The 15636-nt window shown below is 45.2% G+C and overlaps 1 pseudogene; it reads left to right on the plus strand.

Moving 5' to 3' along the window:
* The first annotated feature begins 7124 nt into the window (after positions 1–7124).
* Positions 7125–8351, plus strand: LOC116695742 (uncharacterized; annotated as a pseudogene).
* The last annotated feature ends 7285 nt before the right edge of the window (positions 8352–15636 follow it).

The following is a 15636-nucleotide window of genomic DNA, read 5'->3' on the forward strand; positions in this document are numbered from 1 at the left end:
TGGTGGAACATGTGTACGTTCAGAAGTAGCTTTAGAAAAAAAGAAAATCAGATGGACAGATAGTCAGCTAGCTGTCTGGATTTACTCTGCAGAGATCTGAGGACCAGGTAACCATAGTCTCAGATTGGACAGATAGTCTAGCTAGCTGTCTGGATTTACCTGCAGAGATCTGAGGACCAGGTAACCATAGTCCTCAGATTGGACAGATAGTCTAGCTAGCTGTCTGGATTTACCCTGCAGAGATCTGAGGACACAGGGAACCATAGTCCTCAGATTGGACAGAATAGTCTAGCTAGCTGTCGGATTTACCCTGCGAGATCTGAGGACCAGGTAACCATAGTCCTCAGATTGGACAGATAGTCTAGCTAGCTGTCTGGATTTACTCTGCAGAGATCTGAGGACCAGGTAACATAGTCCTCAGATTGGACAGATAGTTAGCTAGCTGTCTGGATTTCCCTGCAGAGATCTGAGGACAGGTAACCATAGTCCTCAGATTGGAAAAGTAGTCTAGCTAGCTGTCTGGATTTACCCTGCAGAGATGAGGACCAGGTAACCATAGTCCTCAGATTGGACAGATAGTCTAGCTAGCTGTCTGGATTACCCTGCAGAGATCTGAGGACCAGGTAACCATAGTCCTCAGATGGACAGAAGTCTAGCTAGCTGTCTGGATTTACCCTGCAGAGATCTGAGGACCAGGTAACCATAGTCCTCAGATTGGAAGTGGTCTAGCTAGCTGTCTGGATTTACCCTGCAGGAGCTGAGGACCAGGGAACCATAGTCCTCAGATTGGACAGATGGTCTAGCTAGCTGTCTAGATTTACCCTGCAGAGATCTGAGGACCAGGTAACCATAGTCTCAGATTGACAGATGGTCTAGCTAGTGTCTGGATTTACCCTGCAGAGATTTGAGGACCAGGTCACCATAGTCCCGATGGACAGATAGTCTAGCTAGCTGTCTGGATTTACCCTGCAGAGATCTGAGGACCAGGTAACCATAGTCCTCAGAAATCCACCAGAGGTTAGAACGCCAACACAAAGACAAAAGGAAGGTAACAGAGTATCCCGGAAGTGGAATGTTGGGGTTATAGATGTCCACTTACTCCAGTCACTTGTCTAGATTAGTGTTCCTGCCTGACCTGCCTTTCATGTTCCCAAATTTAAGCCTTTTGTTTTTCATACTGTCTATTAAACTCTATTTAATGTCTGAATGTCCATAAAATGTGACAAAAATCTGAGAAAAAGATAAGACTGAACTGTTCAAAGTAGGAAAGAGTGGAAATAAAAACAAAATATAAAGATTATCAATAAGGTGCTAACTTTAAAACAATGTCAAAGAGCTTTAATATGTTTTTTGTCACAAAACCTTCACCAGACATGATAACAGAAACATTATATTTGGATTCAAGGTGCAGAAATTGTGTCTACTTGGCTGCAAACTGGTTTTTTTGTAGGGCAGTGATACATTTTCCCCACAGCCATTAGCCAAAAAGAGGATGTACGTTATAGTTCTGTCTTGTTTCACTTCCTAATTGGTGTTTGCAGACAGCCTTAACCCAACTTATGACCTTTATCCCCCTTTTAGGATTCCCAAACTTCCCCAAACAGACTCAGCTTACTATTGGTAAGTGTAGCACCAGTGGAATTAGAAAAGACTAATTTTCCCTCTTGTCTTTCTGCTTCCCCACAAACTGTCCAGATTCCCACAGGGGGGAAAGAGAAGGGAACAACAGTGTGTCCTACATGTCCTGAAATCCCAAACAGAGTGCATGTGTTATTGAAGGTGAGAAAGCCTCGGCTGTGGAATGATGATCGGCTGCCCCCTGCAGCTCACACAGCGGTGTGCCAGCCTCGTGCTACACCGTTAGTACCTTGGATCCTGAAGGAGAGACGTCAGCTCTCTAAGTGGACTGGCTTCCAGCAAATAGCCCTATCCATTAGACTTTATGGATCTGAAAAGCATGACATTCAAGCTCTCACCCATCCATCCAGGCACTCATGCTATTCCTGTTTATCTGCACATGCCAGGATGCATAGAAAATGCAGTTCCATTTTGTTTTACACATCAGAGGTTATCTACTGGAGCAAGGGGGACACTTACATTTACAGTATTTTTGTTTGGGTGAAGGATAAATAACCACAAAACTGACTTTAAATCCCACAGGGGCTTCTTAAACTGACTTTTGATGACACTAATGTTTAAATCACAATCATGTTAGGTAACTCCGTCGCTATGTCTGCCACCAGCGTTGCACTTTGGCTCCTTCCTCAGATTGCACTCCGGGCTCAGGACTGAATTGCAGATGTAATCCGTGGGAGTGGAGACACAATAATATCCGTGGGCCAAACAGAGAGCAGCTGCCGCGGAGGAGTGAGTAATGTCTGCTGTTGCCAAGGCAACCGTTACCATCATGTAAGATAGATAGATAGATAGATAGATAGGCCACCAAAAGTCTCCATTGAAATTAACAAACTCTGGGATGAATATTTTTTAAATTGAGAATTTATTGACATTGATTATTTTTTGGATTGTCCAAATAATTAGGCCGAGGTTAGGCTACAAAATCTGGTTTTACCCGACAATGAAAATATTCTTTCTAAAAAATAACATAAAATTAAGGTTTCATAAATTAAATAGTTACACGCTTCATCTAAACAGCCTATGAACCCATCTCAGTAGTATTTATCAACCTATTTTCAACATTTCAGCGGGCAAGCTAACGCTATCAAAGATAACTAGCTAACGTGACTTTTAGCTTAGTTTGTTTGGCATTTTGAGAATAGAAACATCAAATCGCATACACATGTACAAATTGTCAAGGATAACACAAGAAATAAAAAAACTATTATTAAATATTTCCACCTATGTGCATTTTACTTTATTAAAATTGACTAGCTAAACATGTTTTGCGTTAGCTTGCAGGCTAAAGTGTTTTAGCTACTCATTGAGCAGGTAAATAAAAAGAAAATTGACAGGCATGGGGACAAAACATGCAAGGAAAACTTTTTCATTGGTCTCTGAACTATAGTCTTTAACACTTTGTGGCCTGGACTGAATGAGGTTATGTAATGAGGTTCTTTTTCTAACTTCGTTCGGTGTTTCACTATGGGAATCGCCTCGGCGTGACCACCTATTGAAGCTCCAATATGACACCACGTCTGTCCGTGACAGACGGTCACTGTGCTGGGGCCACGCCCCCTCATATAATCACAGTCGACCGGCTCCTTACAAATCATTCTCGCTTTCTTCCGTGAAAACTATACTAAGCCCCTCAGCGCTTCTGGGCTAGTTTGGTTGGTTATCTGCTAAACAGTTCACAGACGGACCGTTAAGGACCACGTCGCTGAACGCAGTTCCCGACCCGTCTGGATTTGCTGAGTAAGTACTTCGATTGAAGTTTTCCACTGTAATTACACAGTTAAAGCAGTGTCCGCGTCACGGCAACTGTCTTTTTCTGCCAGCTAGTCGGTATTGCTTATCGGCTGCTAGCGGTGTACTCTTATACCTTTGGCTAACGCGTTAGCGCGAGCCCCCTGAGTGTTGGTTAGCATTTACTTGGTAACCGAACCGTTGTACCGGAGTGAGCTAACGTGTTACGACGGGCTAACTCTTCGGTATAAGGTTAAAGTTAGCGCAGGCTAAACCCCGGGTGTTACTTTATCTGACAGGCTAACGTGTTACGACGCGCCTGTAAGGGCTGTATATTTACGCCGTCTTTTCTTCCTTTCCAGTATGTCCTCAGCAGCGGCCCCCACCAAAGGGCCGGAGCCGAAGGCGAGTGAGGCTGTATCCCGCCCGTGCCCCGCGTCATGCGGGGCATCCATATCGGGCAGGGACCCTCACCCGATGTGCATAGCCTGCATGAGCGCTAAACACGCTCAGTCGGCGCTGGCTGACCCCCAGTCGTGCGCCCACTGTGCAGCTATGTCGGAGAAAATACTGGAAAGACGGCTGAGAGTGGCCGTGGCTAACAGTCAGGACCCATGTCTGTCGGGAGCCACCCCTAAGGCCACAAGCAGCACCCATCTGCCGCGAGCTACAGCTAGCTGGGCGGACATGATGGACGAGGAATCCCCGGTCATGCCTCCACTTTTCGAGGACCTCCTCGAAGTGGGCCCGGGCGGTGAGGACTCGGATGGTGATGCAATCTCCGATCTCCTCGACATGGATGGAATGGAGGAAGAGGAGGAAGACTCCACATTCCCCATTCCCCAATCAAGGCCCCCTAGTGCATCCGATACTGCTCCCCCAGTGGACAGTACTTGTACGAGGTCTGTAAACGGGCGCGGCTAAATTGAATCAATGGCCCAGCCCAGGACCCCGAGGGGCGGTGAGAGACCTGTATGATGGCAAAAGGCTCCCACCAGCCCAGCCACCGGCAAAGCAGCTTCTGCCGGCTGTGCCTGCCTGTATGAAGGAGATGAGCCGGTTCTGGTCCAGCCCTTTTAAGAGTAGGCTCCCAACCAAGGGCTGCTCTAAGCTGGAGATCTTCGGGATGGGTGAACTGGGGCTGGCCGAACCCCCAGCGGTGGAGCCTTCAGTGGCTCACCACCTCCACCCAAACCGCCGCTCTCTCTCAGCCCCCCACAGCATTCCTCTGCCTACCAAGACAGAGCGGCTCACCGCCTCTATGTTTCAAAGGATGTACAGTTATGCAGCGCAGTCAGTCTGCTCCCTAAATGCAATGACACTGCTGCTGCATACCAGGCGGAATCTTGGAGGACATGGGCCGCCAGCTGGACTCAGGAGCACCTAACCCGTTCTCTGGACGAAATCTGTGTGAATGACCTGGTGCTGCGCTCCTCACGGGTGGCAGTTGCAGGCTGCGGCCGTGTGATGGGCTCCAGTCGCAGGTGGAGGGCCTTATGGCTGAACCTGTCAGGCCTGAGTGACACACAGAAGGCGGGAGTCATGGACGCAACTATGACCCCACCAAAGGCTATTTGGCCCAGCTCTGGAGAATGAGAGAGGCCACACCCTCAGAAAACAGGAGGTGAAGCCTTCGACCTCTGCCTGCCCCGAGGCACACACCCCGTCCCCAGCAGGGACAGAGAGTAGCTTTGCTGCGCCGACAGCAAAAGTAGCGCGCAGCGCTACAGCCACGAGGCAGGCCACTGGTCACAGACTAGCCAGCAGTCTCGGTCAGACAATTCCAAGCCTGGGGGAAACACTCCTTTGCGGCTGTAGGTAAAGAACCGCCACTCCATCCCGGGAAGGGAAAAAGAAGCGGCCATCCTAACCCCCCCAGCTTCTCCCTCCACCCCTCCTACAAAGAGGAGGAAGGTTGGAGAGGTAGAGCAAAGCCCGAGGTTTGTGGTTCGGGGGCCCTGGTGTTACACAGTCTCCAGGGGACCCCTCTCAGTTTCTCTCCCTCCTCAGCCAAGAGGAGGAGAGTCGGGGCAAAGTGTTAAAGTGTCACCAACACGTTTACCTTTCAAAAGGGAAACAAATAAAGCATGCATTTTCGCATCCAGGTGTAAAGCCAAGGGCGAAATGCTTCCCCCAAAACAAAATAAATAACACCCATGACAAACCTGAGCCATCAGGTCCCTGCAGGGGGGCTCTCGCTCCTCCCAGGGGAGATCACTCTCCTCCGGGCCAGGGAGGTGACGTCACTGCAATGCGACTACAAGGGTCCTCTCTCTGTCCGACGGCAAGATGCCGCATGCGCAGTTCACTCATTACAGTCTGCAGTTTGCTATGAAACCACCCAGATTCACGGTGTGTTAGTTTCTATGGCAAACGGATGCGGCACAAGTCCTACAGGACGAGATAACATCCCTATTAAAACAAACAGCGATCAAGCTGGCCGAGCGAGGAAACGCATCAGGGGTTTTACTCCCGCCATTTCCTCATTCCAAGAAGGGAGCTCGTTGCTTCGCCCGATTTTGGATCTCCTGTGTGTTAACAGCCATCTACGAAAATACACATTCAGGTTGTTAACACACAAAGTGCTCTGTCGTTCAATCCGCCCGGGGATTGGTTTGTAACGATAGATCTTTCAGATGCATATTCACATCGCCATTTATCCTGCACACAGGAAATTTCTCAGGTTTGCGTATCAGGGCAGAGCCTACGAATACCAAGCCATCCCATTCGGCTGTCATTGGCACCGAGGTTGTTCACCAGGTTGTGGAGCGGCCTGTCTCCTGAGAACAGCGGTATCAGAATATTTTCGTACATAGACGACTATCTGGTCTGCTCCCACTCTCGGGAGCAGCTGTCAGAGATTCCACTACGGTGATAACATCTCAGGGATCTGGGGTTCAACATAAACTGGGCGAAGAGCCGAGTGAAACTGCGCAATGTACGGAGTATTTGGGTCTCAAAATAAACTCCCTCTCTTATCGCGTCACGCTATCGAGGAGACTAGCGTCTCTGGGGCACTGCCTCTCCCTTTTCCGCTGAGCAAAGCCGTGCCATTCAATTATGCCTGCGCCTGCTCGGCCTGATGGCGTCAGCAGTGTCTGTGGTACACTTGGGCTGCTAATGATGAGAGATTTTCAGCGTTGGGTGGCAGCATTACACATGTGCCCACGCATCACCTCACCGGAGGGTGAAAATACGCCTAGCGTGCATAGCAGCCCTTCACCCGTGGAGAACACGTGACTCTCGCGTCAGGTGTCCCGCTTGGGGCGTGTCATCCGGTAACCATGACAACGGACGCGTCCCTGTCAGATGGGGAGCGACGTTGTTGGGGAGAACAGTGAATGGCACATGGAGCCGAGATTACCCAGGCACACATAAATGTCTTGGAGCTTATGGCAGTGTTTCTGGCTCTGAAACATTTCTGCCTTTCTTCCCAAGGTCGTCATGTTTAGTGAAAACAGACAATTCCACAGTGGTCGCATACATCAACCGCCAGGGCGGCACTCGCTCACTGCAGCTACACATGTAGCCGCAGGGTGATTTGTGGAGCAGTGTAGACTGCTGTCTCTCCGAGCAACACACGTGCCGGCGTTTTAAACAAGGGGCAGATCTCCTGTCACGGGAATCCTCTGTACAGAGGACTCTCCACCACAAGTGTGTGGAACAATCTCGGGCGAGATACGGTCGAGCAGCCGTAGATCTCTTCGCCTCGCAGGAAAACACACAGTGTCCAATGTTCTTCTCTCTGTCAGACGTAAATGCACACGCTGGGTGTGGATGCCTGGCTCACCCGTGGCCAAACGTGCTGCTCTATGCATTTCTCCCCCTCAGTCTCATCTCTCCCACTCTGGCGAGGGGGAGGGGCAGCCCACGTTAATCCTGATAGCGCCGCGGTGGCCATCCAAGCACTGGTTGGCGGAGATAATACAGCTCCTGTGGGAGAGCCATGGCCCTCCCCATACGCAGAGACCTCCTCTCCCAAGCGGGCGGGAAATTTACCACCCCCACCCGGACCGCGTAGCGCTCTGGCTTGGCCCGTGAGAGGTGGAACCTGAATGCATCAGCCTGCCAGAGCAGGTCATTGACACCATTCAGAGCGCAAGGCCGCGTCCACCCGCTCTCTTTACAGCGAAGTGGCGGGTTTTGAGGATGGTGTGAACGTAGGGATACAATCCCTTTTCAGGTTCTGGGGTGGACCTGCTGTTTTCCTACAGTACCTGATGATGAAGGAAGCTTTCTCCACATTTAAGGTGTACTTGGCTGCTGTCTCAGCCTGCCACGTGGGTTTTGGGGATAAGCCCGCGGGGCACATCCCTTGGTTTGTCGTCATGAAAGGGGCACGTCGCAAGCTCCCAGTTTCCAGGCCCCGGTTCCTCTATGGGACTTACGGTCGTGTTGGACCCCCTCTCTCATCACCATTTGAGCCTATGGAGGTGTGTGGATGAAGTTTGTCTCTCTTAACAGCTTTGCTCTTGGCTTTAACCACTGCAAAGCGAGTGAGTGATTTACAGGCTTTGTCTGTTCAGCAAACCGTCTCCAGTTTGCCCAGGGCTCTCTAAGTCTGTTTGCGGCCCAACCCAGCATTTGTGCCTAAAGTTGGTGGAGTCAGCCTACAGGTGCCCCTAGTGGAGCTCCGGGCTTTCCACCGCCCCTCCGTTCTGCTCAGAAAGGAGAGAAGGCTTCACATGTTGTGCCCTGTCCGGGCCCTGCACTGTATGTGAGTCGGACGGCTGTGTTCAGAAAAGCTGATCAGCTGTTCGTGTCCTGGGCTACACCCCACAAGGGTAACCGTTGTCCCGCCAGAGGCTGTCCCACTGGATTGTGGAGGCCATATCATTGGCCTATGAGTGTAAAGGTTTGCAGGCCCCGCGGGGTCTGAGAGCTCATTCAACGAGAGGCATGGCCACTTCATGGGCCCTTTTCAGGGGTGTTTCATGGCAGAAATTGTTGCGGCAGCAAGCTGGGCTACGCCTCACACTTTGTGAGGTTCTACGGCTCATGTTTCCGGACCGTCCCTGGCACAGGCTGTGCTGGAGGTGACGGCGCCCTTGTTGTGTGAGTCTCGGTTCAATGTTATTTGCTTCGGGAGATTCAGGCAATCCGGGAGTGGTCTATATCTCCCATAGTGACACCGAACGAGTTAGAAAAAGAACTTTAGGTTACTTAACGTAACCCCGGTTCTTTGATAACAGAGTGAGGTGTTTCACCAACATGTCCCTCCTTGCGAGACACGGAAAGAAACCTATCTGGAATGATTTGTAAGAGAGCCGGTCGACTGTGATTATATAGGGGCGTGGCCCCAGCACAGTTCGACCTGTCTGTCACGGACAGACGTGGTGTCATTGGAGCTTCCATAGTTGGCTCACGCCAAGGCGATTCCCATAGTGACACACTCACTCTGTTATCAAAGAACCGGGGTTACGTTAAGTAACCTAAAGTTATGTAATGAGGTTATGTAATGTCCTTTTATCAAATGTCTCACAACCTCAGGCTGTAGGTCACAGCAACCGAAAAAACAGAAGTCGGTTTGTTACAGGAGGGCTGTGGTTTGAATCCCTTATCTAGTAGAAGGGGAAAATCTGGAGGACAACACTAATATGGCAGATTGGAGATACACAGGTTTATTCAAAGCCTGAATATTAGTGATATTTGTTGTGTTTTAACATAATCAGGAGCATAAACTCGCCAAGTTTGAACAAAGATGATGATCACAACAAAAATCTCCTTATTAAATTTGATTTGGCCTACTGTGATTTTTATTCTGGTCGGCTATTTTGCACACATTTCTGGAAATTATCTCCCACTTGTTTTTATCTTGAAAAAGATATAAATCTATCCGTCCCATAAGCATCAATAAGAGCTAATAAGAAGCTGTCCTGCATGTGTTCCCTGTATGAAATCTCCCTCCTTTCACAAACTGTGATGGTGCAGAAATTCGGTTCACTCAATGAATTTCTCACAAAATGAATCCCCAGCTGTTGTCCTGAAGCCGAGCCGAATTGGTCATCTGTGGAGGTTTCCAGAAAAGTAGGTCACACTTACTGCAGACAGATGGACCTCGGACCAGAGCCAGTATTTCCAGTTCAGTCCGCAGGGACGCTTCACTCATCACCAGTCCTCCCCTGACCCCATCTTTGAAATACTGTGAAGTTTAAACCCTCAAACTAATTAAAAAAAAGAAAATAGCAGAAGGAGAGATTTCCTTACATCAGGGGTCTTCAACGTTTTCCAGGCCAAGGACCCCCAAACTGATGGCGAGATGGAGCGGGGACCCCCTAATTATATATATTGTATAAAATTGTGTTATATCAAACTGGTCCTATAGTGCCATGTGTGCATTGATGACTGAAAGACATCTTCTGCCTCCATTTATCTGTTTACTGCAGTGTGTTGAATTCATGTTAATGTGTATTTAAAGACATTTCAATTAATGGAAAAAATTGCAGGGGGGGGGGGGGAATATAAAAAAAGTCTAAGCAACCAAAACTTTCGCGACCCCCATGCAGTACCTCCGCGGACCCCCTAGGGGTCACGGACCCCCTGTTGAAGACCCCTGCCTAACATGATTTGAATGTTTTGCCCTTTTGTGTGTGAAATCACTTTTTTCCCCTTATGTTGTCCTCGGGTCAAATTTGACTCCTTTACAAAATGTCCATATCTGAAATATGGGTTTCTTTTTAACCAAATTACCACAAAAAATGGATTGGATACCATGCAACTCTCTTTGCAAATTCATTTGATCACATTTATTCCTGATGAAACTCATCTGTACGTTCTTCTGATCCTAACTATTAGTCAAAATAATTAACAATTTCTGCTTTTTTAACTCTAAGTAAAAGGAATAACTCAATATAAATGAGGGTTCTTGAACATGAATTCCAAAATGTACTGTAAAACTAGTGGTAGTAATGTCAGTAAATTGTGAGATCCCGGATCCCAAGTCCATGTCTTCAAAATGCTTTTTAACTTTAACTGTCAGTCCCAGTCAGATGACACAGTCTTTGTATACAATCGAGCCAGATAATCTAGATAAAATCAAGATTAATGGATTATTGCTCTGTTTTTGAGGAAAGAAAAAAGCTTTGATTTCTTCTTTTTTCATTGACATTGAGTGCAGGCTACAGCTGTGTTTATTTTACCATGCCGACCAGTGGATCCACAACATTAAACACAGCATGTAACTGATTAGAGAAAGAAGCAAAAACTAGAAGAAAAATCTAGGGTTTGTGTTGTTATTGCTAATATTCTTTTATTTTACTGCACAAATGCATGAGACTTACCAAGGCCTGAGTCTGCTATTTGTTATTACCTTTCAGACCGAAGAATATGACCAGGGGTCTCATTGATAAACGTTGCATAGACACAAAACAGGGCTGAAAATGTGCGTAGAAATGTGTTAATCATAAACCAAAGTATTGGACAAATTCCAAAAACCAAAGTTCTTACACCTCGAGGGAGATGTGGAAAAGCCGATGATTGTTTTTTTTGCGATATTACACTTAAAACAAAAATGTCAACCTTAATGGTGGCAATGTCAGTATGGTTCATCCTCTGGGGAACTTTTATGTCTACATAAAATCTTATGGAAATCCATGCAGAAGTTGTATACATGTTTTGTATTTTGTACACATTAGTGCTTTATTTATAAATTAAAAATGTGTTGCAGAAAAAGACAGAAAATCAGAAGCCACTTTGACACCAAACCTTCTGTGCATTAATCGTAAGGGTCATAGTGCACTTAATAGCCAACTAGGACTATTCAACTAACCAATGACATAACAGGGTTGTGTTTCATCAGCGCAGACATCCCAAAACAATGTCAAATCCACTGAATCAATCCCCCGCTTGCTGATGCTCCTTGAATCTGTCACACAGGTCAAAGAGATTATAAACAATTTAATTTTAACCCCCTCAGCCCTGCAGTCATGGCAGTTTACGCTAATCAATGCAAGCTTTTCTCACCCAGTAAAGAGACTCCGGGAAAATTACATAACACTCCTAATCTGATTCTGCATTGCTGCACAGCTGATAGCGCCAGGGACCCTGCTGCACACTACATGAAATAGCCCTCCACACATCTGACCACACACTGTCCTCCCTTCATCTCTATTTTACCCCCCCCCCCCCCCCCCCCCCCCCCCCCCCCCCCCTCCCCTCCCCCCCAGCTCTCTCTGCAGCTCTCTCTGTTCAAAGTCATTCTTCAGTGTGACTATTTTTACACAGAAAAAAAGTGGACAAACACTCAGTTTATTAATAATCTATCCATGTCCAGGCTCTGCACCACATTCTTGTTGTGCTCAGAGTCTCATGCGTCTTGAGATTCATCCATTTCTCTGTTTTGGTCCATTCTGGATGTTTTGTTCCTCATGACATAACCATCAACACACAGTACACACTCTACCCTGCCCTCCCTTTATCTCTGCATGTTTATCCCTGTTTCCTCCTCCTGGTTCTCTTATGCCCAGCTGCCTGACTCTTTCATGTCAAAAAGGTTTTGTTGCGATGTATAACAGATATACACAGCCAGGAAATATAACTAAAGTGTTTGATTATTAATCTTGAGACAGCTGCAATGTAATGAAATGCTTTAATGCTATGCTTGTTTCTGCCTTTCTAAGAATAAAGACAAAGTTAAAAAAAAAAATTGTTTGGTTTCTCTGATCTGGCAAAGCTATAGCTAAAGCTAATTGGTGGCTACTGTTATCAAAAGACAACAACAAAAGAAGATGGTAGCTAATATTGGTAAAGTTGTAGCTAGCAAAACGTTGAAGCTAATTGGTGGCTACTGTTAGCTGCCACCTTCTTTTGTTGTTGTCTTTTAATAACATTGGTAAAGCTAAAGCAAAACGTTAAAGATAATTGGTGACTACTGTTAGCTACCCTCTTCTTTTGTTGTTGTCTTTTGATAACATTGGTAAAGCTGTAGCTAGCAAAACGTCAAAGCTAATTGGTGGCTACTGTTAGCTACCATGTTCTTTTGTTGTTGTCTTTTGATAACATTGGTAAAGCTAAAGCATAACGTTAAAGCTAATTGGTGGCTACTGTTAGCTACCATCTTCTTTTGTTGTTGTCTTTTGATAATATTGGTAAAGCTGTGGCTAGCAAAACGTTAAAGCTAATTGGTGGCTACTGTAAGCTACCATCACTAAACCCAATAATCACAGGATTTCATCTGTAGAAGACTTGTAGGCCAAAAACAAAATAGCTAACATTGGCAAAGCTATCGCTAAAGCCTAAAACTAAGGCTAATTAGTGGCTACTGTAGCTAATGTTAGCTACCATCTTCTTTTGTTTGCTTTATTGTCTGTACAACACACCAAAGAATTGTGCTTAAGAATTAGTGCTTAAAGCTAACAAAAAAGACACGATTGACAAAGCTCTACTGGAGCTAAAACATAAACTTACTACTACAATAATGATGAACTACATTTCCCATGTGTAGGCTATGGTGTGCTCTGTCTGATAAGTTTCCATCTCAAACATTAGCCCTAATGAGCATTAGAGACTACTGTTCTTGGTCAGTAGCTGTCTAATAGCTAAGTTTGTATAGCTACATGATAGCATACGTTTCACTTTGATGATATAAGAGGTTTTTACTTATATTAATGTATACTTTATTAGTACCACAAGGGGTAGTTACAATATACACTCAATTGTTAATTAAATACAGGCTTGAATTACACACACATGCTCAGTATCTATTGCACTACATGGAGAAGATGTGTTAGAGTGTGTGGGGGGGGGGGGGCTGCCCATGGAAAGGCACCTTGAATAGTTCGGGGTTTCGCTGCATTGCTTGGCAGTGCCCAGGAGGTGAACTGGCACCTATTCAGCTACCAGTCCACCGCCATACTTTGGTCCATATTGGGACTTGAACCAGCGACTATCTGGTTCTCAACCCAACTCCCTACTGACTGAGCTACTACCACCTCAAAACTTATTGTTGGTTATTCAGCAAATGCATATTAACACTCTGAATGAACACTTTAAAGGTGTCTACATGGGTCCACACAGTGTGGACTTTGCAGTTTGGGTATTTTAACACTTAACACAGAGCTTATCTCAACACTAATGTGCAATGTTAGAAATAAACTCCCTTGCAGTGTCATTTTAGTGTCAACTGTGGTGTTGTTTCCAAAGTAAGACTTTGAGGTGTAACTGTTGTATGCTGCATACAAACTAAATTAACTTAAATAGAGACCTGTGAATTTTCTCATTAACACCACAAATGTGACTCCCCTGAAGTGTGGTTGAGCAAACACAACACTTCAGTGGAAGATGTATACAGATCCTTTATCTAAACTTTAGTATAAGACCTGTACTAAACTTAAGTATAAATAGCCTATGTAGGCAAAGTATTATCAGCAAAAAGTTTTTAAAGTAAGAGTACTCATTGTGCAGTCAAATGTTCCCTGTCAGTGTTTCCCCGTGTATATCCAGATGCTTCTGGAGTCACATTCCTGCTGCATTAATGTCTATGTGTCATTTTACTGCTGTACATGTTTAAGTGTGTGTTCATTTTGAACTCCTTTATATAGTGTTGGCTAGTTTAATCAGCAATGCATCATGGTCTATAAGATCATTATATGTCACTGTCTTATGAGAGTTGCGTATTTTCTCTTGGTGTCAGAAAAACATGATGATGCATGATGCATTTTCCAGCTGATCCAAGAGGCCTTTTAACCCTCCGATTGTCTTCCCATTCACTTTTCCTCCCCGTCCAAAACTGACCCAGTCTTCATCACAACAAGTTTTACACCTTTTTTGGAATTCATGGTCAATAAACTTCATTCATATAAAATCATACTTAATTTCAGAGTTACAAAACAGTCCAAAAGGATAAACTATTTTGCTTAATTGTTAAACTCAGAGGAATATATGTTTATGGATTATCACACATTTTGACCAGGTAAGACAACAGATGCTACAAAATTGAATAAAACTCCCAAATTCAATGAAAGTAGTGTTCCTTTATTTTTATTTTAGCGTTTTGTGGAACCATCCATGTTATTTTCAGGCTGTTTGGTTGGTTAAACTCATATTTCTGATCAATCGGTCAAATATGACCCGAGGAAAACATGAGTGTTAAAGGGTTTATTTAGCTTAAGAAGAATACTCTCAATACATAAAGGAACACTTCATTCTTCAGTTTGTCACAAACATTCAATTATAGTAAATGGGTTACATTCCACCACTGTTAAAGGTTCACTAAAGCCCTACTGCTGCATGTAGGTCATCACATCCTTGATGGTATTGACGTTGCTGTGGTGATGCTTTCGGCAGTGTTTATCACCTCCGTGTTCCACATTACATAATCAGCACAGCCTCACAGAGTGATAACACGCCATTGTGTGCTGTCATCAACACTGTGTGTGTCTGTGTTTGTGTGTGTGTGTGTGAGACTGGAGCCTCGCCCAGAGTACATCAGTCCATACGCCCCCTGCTGTTGGCCCACAGGCTGCCTGCAGAGCTGAGCATGTGGCGCCCTCGGGTGGCTGCATGTAAAACAGGGACGTGGTGTTTATTCTTTCTTTACAGGAAGGTCAGAGGTCCTGGTGCTGGCAGGGATTCAGTTATCATCAGAGTATTTTATTTTATTTTTTATTTTGCACTTTTATTTTGAAAATTTAGTTGAGGACCACAATGGAAGTAAGTCCTTAATTGTGTTTTTATCCTCGATTGTATTGGATGTTTTTTCCTGTGTAATGCATTCTTAATGCAATTAAACAACCAAATCAAATCAAAAGCTTCCTCCTTTTGTTCTCGACTCTCGCCGATGTCTACAATCTGAGTATTTGAGGTACTTGTACTTCACTTGTGTTTCATGTCACTTTTGACTTCTATTCTACAACAATTCAGAAGGAAATATTGTACTTTTTATTTCACGCTATTATCTGACAGCTTCAGATAAGTTAGTTGAGTAAGTAAGTGTATTGTTTGCACATAAAACACATGGAAATGCTAAATACAGCTGAATCAATAAGTTGATTGATTTGTTAACAGAAAATGAATTTGCAGGTATTTTGATTCTCATTATTTATGTAAAACATTTCATGGCTCCAGCATCTCGAATGTGAGGATTTGCTGCTTTTCCTTAGCCAAGACTTGGACTCTTGGTCAGACATAACAAACATTGTGGAGGTGTCCCTTTGGGCTCTGGGTAATTGTGATGCTGTTTCTCACTAGATTAATGGACAATTAATTAATTAATAGTCAGCAGATTATACCTTAATAAAAAAAAAAGATTTAATAGTTAGTGGTTCAGAAGGA

This window comes from Etheostoma spectabile, chromosome 9, assembly GCF_008692095.1.
Source record: "Etheostoma spectabile isolate EspeVRDwgs_2016 chromosome 9, UIUC_Espe_1.0, whole genome shotgun sequence".
Classification (NCBI taxonomy): Eukaryota; Metazoa; Chordata; class Actinopteri; order Perciformes; family Percidae; genus Etheostoma; species Etheostoma spectabile.